The sequence below is a fragment of the Macaca nemestrina genome, chromosome 14, assembly GCF_043159975.1.
Source record: "Macaca nemestrina isolate mMacNem1 chromosome 14, mMacNem.hap1, whole genome shotgun sequence".
In the NCBI taxonomy this organism is placed as follows: Eukaryota; Metazoa; Chordata; class Mammalia; order Primates; family Cercopithecidae; genus Macaca; species Macaca nemestrina.
In genome coordinates, this window is record NC_092138.1 from 16,122,554 (window position 1) to 16,129,164 (window position 6,611).

A 6,611-nucleotide genomic window follows, 5' to 3' on the forward strand; every position below is an offset into this window, starting at 1 on the left:
GGAGTCTCTGTAAATCTGCTGTGATTCTGGAGGTTGCCGGATTCATGAATCATTCATTGCTCAATTAAATTCCTTTAAATTTAATTTGGCTGAAGTGTTTCTTTTATCAAAGTAGAGAGTTCATTTGGGTCAAGCTTGAGGATTGCAACCTGGGAACACAGATGCAAGTCGCCCTAAATATACACTCCAATTAGCAGCAGTTACCAGTGGGTTTTTAAAAGTCAAAAAAGGGGACAAGGGGTGGGCTGATACAAAGTTGTTATCAGGAATTCTCATTGGTTTACAGAAATGACATTGGTTAGTGATTGGCTATACATTGTTAAGCTATAGAGTGTGGGTTATAGTGTCAGGTGTGTCATTATTTGGTTAATGTATAGCTCCATGTGGCAATAACAAGCAGTTTCAAGAGATGAATAAATACCTCAAGGAGGAAGTAGGACCATGATTCCTGCCTCATTATAATGTCTCTCTAAGCCTGATCATTTAAGAGGACTCACGGTTCTCAGATAAAAGTTATTTTCTTTACAAACACACCCACACATCCATCCTGTGACAAATCAATCAGTATTTTCAAATCCAGAATCAATTAGTTCCTTCTTTTATTTCAATCCCTTATTTGTCATTTTGACCCCACATTTTCTAAATCTACCTCAAACACAGACAGCTCCAACCCTCTACATCAATTTGGTAACAAGTATGCAACTCCCTTAAACCAGGGATCGGTTACAGTGCCTTAAGTTATTGTGATCTAAGAAACCAAAATAGATGCCCTTTTATCAACTAAGACTAACCCTAAGGTTAAGGAAACAAAGTTACCTATGGGTAGAGGGTTCAGGGCCTGGATGGCATGGCAAATTTCTAACTTACTATAATTAAACTCCCTCTAACCAAACCATCTATCAGCTCTGATTGGACAGAGGACCAGCCTTACAAACATTCTTTTCTGATAAGCTATTAATATTAGACTGCCAGTTTCTACCAGCTTATAGAGGCTGCACACAAACCACATTTGTGTCCTGTAGTTCACCTTATGATGTAAAGGGCCAAATTCTACCTCATTTTAGTGCTAAACCCCATTCCAAAGTGAACATGGGATGTATGCTACGTATGTTCACTCATTATAGTGTGCCCGGCTCCCACATTAATATGTATAGCTTTTCCCCCAAACTTGTTGAATATGTATGAATATGAATATAAAACCCAACCTGTCCTTCCCCTATTCCAACAGAGAGCACCTTCAGTCCACACTGGATGCTTTCCCTTCTTGGCTTGCAAACTGATGAGAGCAATGAGGCTCTCCTTTCTACTATTTAGCCATCTTGGTGGTCTTTTGGATGATACTACTGATGCCATCAGCCTTTGGTAGCAGAGTGGGACCCAGGCATGTCAAAGCCTTAGAACAGAATGAGGTCTTAAGCAACCTCACCTGATTACACTGTGGGCCATGTAAATATGATCTTTTCCTGGGTGCCCTGGCATCCAAAAATACTTTAGAGCATCTGCTCTATATTCTATATAATCACTTCTGCAAATGTCTGAATACCAACTACCTGTCATACTTTATTCAGGCTCATCTTGTCAGGTTTAAATGATCCCAATATCCCCCATCCCTGGCCCATCTTCCTACACATTCTTTTCTAAACTCTTTATCATGACAGCTGTCCTCTGAACTGGCTCTTAGCTTCTCATGTCTTTCTTAAACTATGAAGCCCTTTATTTGACACCCATGGGCCACCACTGCTACTTGATCTCTTCTGAAGGGGTAAGACAGCCTTCAACTCAGGCCAGGTCTCCTTTCAATTATACAGGAGCAGGTAACCTGCCTTGAGGATAAAATCTGCCAAGAGATGCCCCTTCCTCTTCTCTTTGATATGCAGCCTCAGCCAAGTTTTCATCTAATAAATATTTGCTGCTGGAAACTAGGAGACACAAGCATCTGTAAGCCACGGGCTCTGCCCTTCACCTCCTGGTGCAGTTAGAGCAATTAGTTCTACACAGCTCAAGACTTATACAAACATACAGGAGAGGCATTTACAATCACCAAGCGATCTCTGGAACAGATCAGATACTGTGGGTCATAACTCCTCAGACACATCATGCTCTTTAGCAAAAAATCCCTGCACGTGCACCCTCTCCAATTTTCTGATACAAATTAATAATTATTTGAGAAGACGGTCAAAGAACAGCTTCTCTCTTTTAAAATGTCATTCATTGGCTAGATGTCTTTACAAACATATGTGTGCCCACCGTTGAAAGCTTCAAGAAGTTTCAGTAAAAAGGCTTTTCCCCAAATGCTAGTAAGATTCCCTTTCTGAACCTGGTAGAAGCTCCTTCAAAATTTAAAGGAACAAGAGACTAGAGATATATTTATTTTCTTTTTTTGTACCACCAACAGTAAATTCCATTGACATTGAGTGGCAGTGCTTCACACCACTTATCCTTTTCTGCACTAGCACCAACTATAAACAATAAATTTTTCTACTTTATAAAGAATTCTACTTCTAGCCATCTGAGTACATTTTCACAACCTATGAGGTTAGCAGGTCAGGTATTGTGCCTGTTTTTGTTTTTTTCTCTTTTAATTTGTTTTTATTGTAACAGGCATTTAGATTTTCTCTGAATATTATGCCTGTTTTATCAATGAATGCAACCGAAGCTCAGAGAGGGTAAGTGACTTCTCTAGATCAGACAGCACGTAAATATTAGAGCTCTAATGAATAAATTCTCTACATTCTGTATGCTTCTACTTTAAACAATATGAACACATAATTTTGTAAAATTAAAAGTATCCCCTAATCCTAAAATTAAAGCAGTTGTATAGCTAAGAATATTCACTTTGCCCATTAAATGCTAACAAATTTGAGAAGTAACGAAAAGCTATTTTTGGTACTCTATCACCTCTTAGGTAACTTTTTCTTTCCACACTTAGCATCGTTGTCTTTATAGGGTTTGTTGTTGTTTTTTTTTTTTCCCATCCTTGCTTTCAAGAACTATATTACATATGACTCCCAGTAATGTATAAAATTAAAGTTTAAAATGTCATCCCTCCCAGGAAAACATTTCACACATTCTGCATATATCTACCTCCAAGCCTTGTAATAAGCTCTTACCAGAGGATTTTAGGCAGCCTTTGGGGGGTGGCAGAGGTGGCTTCTAGTAGAGTGGGACTGTCTCACCACTACCCCATGACATCCTCCCAATTTACCTACATCGCCACCCAGAAGTCTGTTCTTGGATTTCACACTGCACTTGGTTATATTGTCTCCAAGAAGGAGTCTTTTCCAAAAACTCTACTACAGCAATATGCTGCCATTTGAGGATACTCAGTATACACGGCAATGAAGTTACATTTTGTCTAAGCTTGTTGCTCTCTGAGATTTTTGTAGTACAACCAACCATATTAGAATCTCTATGAAATGAGAGCTTTGGGGTCTAAATGCACTTTTCATCAAGTCTCTGGGTGCCTCACTTTGCCCCCTTGCCAACACTCTCAAACTTAGCCCTTGAAATCACCCAGAATGATGATGTGTAATAATTAACATTTAAGAGTAATGAACACCTAGCCGGGCGCGGTAGCTCACGCCTGTAATCCCAGCACTTTGGGAGGCCAAGGAGGGCAGATCACAAGGTCAGGAGATGGAGACCATCCTGGTTAACACAGTGAAACCGTGTCTCTACTAAAAATATAAAAAATTAGCCGGGCATGGTGGTGGGCTCCTGTAGTCCCAGCTACTCGGGAGGCTGAGGCAGGAGAATGGCTTGAACCCAGGAGGCGGAGGTTGCAGTGAGCTGAGATCACGCCAATGCACTCCAGCCTGGGCGACAGAGCGAGACTCCGACTCAAAAAAAAAAAAAAAAAAGAAGTAATAAACACCTTATATTTTTGAGGTTCTATTCTTAGTAAGTCAGAAAAGGGTGTCGAAAGGGGAAAGGCAATCCACACAGAGAACATGAACAAATCTACAATATCTAGAAAAGTGCATGTCTGGTCAAACTAAAGCATAAGATATGTGCCTGAGCATGAGCCTAGCAAAAAAATCAGCTGAAAAAGTAGAAGGGGATCCAATTGTGAAAGACTTTAAATGACAAAGTAAGAAGCTTGACCTTTGTACTGAGGGCAGTGGGAAGCCAACTTTTCTATACCATAAGAACAGCACACTCAGCTCTGTGTTTTGGAAAGATGACTAGCAAATAGAAGCTGGTGAGAGTTCATGGGGAAACATACAAACTAATTACTGTATCACATAATACTCTTTCTCCAGGCAATGATATAAAACCAGATGAATTCTGGTTTATACAAAAATGTTAACTTATGAGCTTTTATTTCTCCACAATAGAAGAGTAGATCCAGCTTCTCACTTACTCTCCCTTGGATCTGCCTTCTTAGTATTTACTCATTCTCAGCCCATGTCTCTGGTGGCCAAAGACGGCATCCAGCCAGGAAAAGGAGAATCATTATCCTGGCATTCCCAAGTAAAGTCCCAACTTGGAGGGTCCAGGACCAGCTTAGGTTATAAGAATACTCCTGAAATAATCACTGGTAACCAGAAAGCACTAATGGTCTAGCTAAGTCAGGCTACTCAAAGCGTGATCTGTGGACCAGTCCCTGTCCACACATTTTGTGACTGTGTGTGACAAGATGAATATAGAAATTGAGAGTGGCTAGAAATTTTACTGCAATTTGACAGGGCAATTCAATCTGATAATAAAAAATTGAGGCTAATATTCTGTATGTCTTTGTGTGTGTGTGTCTTTTTTTTTTTTTTTTTTTGAGACAGAGTCTTGCTCTGTCACCCAGGCTGGAGTGCAGTGGCAGGATCTCGGCCCACTGGAAGCTCCGCCTCCTGGATTCACACCATTCTCCTGCCTCAACCTCCCAAGTGGCTGGGAGTACAGGCACCAGCCACGACGCCTGGCTAATTATTTGTATTTTTAGTAGAGATGTGTTAGCCAGGATGGTCTCAATCTCCTGACCTCATGATCCGCCCTCCTTGGCCTCCCAAAGTGCACAGACCACAGGCATCAGCCACCACGCCCAGTCTTGTGTATCATTTTCTTCATTGATTCATTTTTGTTGTATTTTACACAAGTATCAATCCACAGTGGATGCAGGGGTGGGGAGTCCTTCACCATAGACAGTTTTAGAATCTGTGGTTTAATGTATATGCTCCACTGTGAAGCCTTGGTGTATGGTTAATTTTATGAGTTAACATGAGGGAAAGAAGAATTTGCCCCTTTTTTCTACCTTCCTGCCTGAGCTAGGGCATCAATCTTCTCCTGCCCTCAGACTGAGACTTATACCATGGGGCCCTTTGGTTCTCAGGCCATAGCTTATATATATCTTACTGGTTCTGTTTTTCTGGAGAACACTGACTAATACAGTAAGGATGCGTCAGGGTCCTGGAAGCACATGGGGAGAACGCTGGGGAAACCTTTCCCTCTGGCTATCAGAAAGGACTAAAACAAATGTCCACTAGAATCCTGGGGCCTAATTTGGAGAAGGAAAGGACTCTCCCAGCCTTATTTTCTCCCTCCTATTTTCTCATGCTTTCCTCCACAGTGACCCATCCTTAGTCCAAGTCTGGTAAAAATTTACTCTGCAAAAGCTTTGGCTATGGCCATTATAATAAGCTAAACATTACATGGCCATTCACCCACCTTCCCATTGGAACTATATTGCTGGAATCAAAGTATCCAAATGGCTCTCCTAAGCCATTAAGAGCAAAACAACTCTGAGCTAGACTAACACGAGGTAATTACTAAATGCAGTCAAATTCCTTTGCTATGTTCTTGGCACTGAGGTATGGAAACTCCAGAGTCCCATAAGACGTCTGAAGAAAAAAAAAATGTTCAAGACAAATTTCAGAGATTGGAGTTTCTCATTAAAAGTACGTTTTAGGAAATTGTTTTAGGTTAACCTGCTAAAGCAGTTGTATGGGGAAGAAATGTGTGCAGCTCTTTGGAAACTTGAGGTTTTCATTTCTCTTTTGAAATAAAATGGAAACAATAAAAACACAATTAAAAATAAAATTTTAAAAAAAACAGAATCTAAGAGTATTTTGTTTCTTTTTCTAATTAAAGCTCTGCAATTAAAGTTTCACTGGAGAGCAACCTGTGTTTTTAATCTCACTGTCCATGAAGGGCTAATACGGACAACAGGAGGTGAGATGTCTGCTACACTCTTGGAAGTGACCTTGGAGAACTTTCCAGTCTGACTGAGAAACCTCGTCTGCTTTCTCACTTTACAAATTGGAAACTGAGGCCAAGACAGGTTTAATTCTTTTCTCCTTAATTCATTGTTGCATGCACATGTGCGCGTGTGTCTGTATGTGTGTTTTCTCTCAGGGACCTTGGAAACTGGATGTCTGCACAGTTTTAACATAATTTAGACACAGAATATGAGATTTCTTCTTTTCCAAGGCCCTAAATCACCTGCCAGGACCAAGACAAGGACTCAAAAAGCATCAAGTTTTATCTAGTGTTGCCTTGAAATACATAATTTTTGCCTAAGTGAACTTCACAAACAATTAAGATGGTATTGCTTTTTGTGAAAATCTAACTAAAATCTAGCTGAAAACGTATGCAAATCCAACTGAAACGTGACTTACATC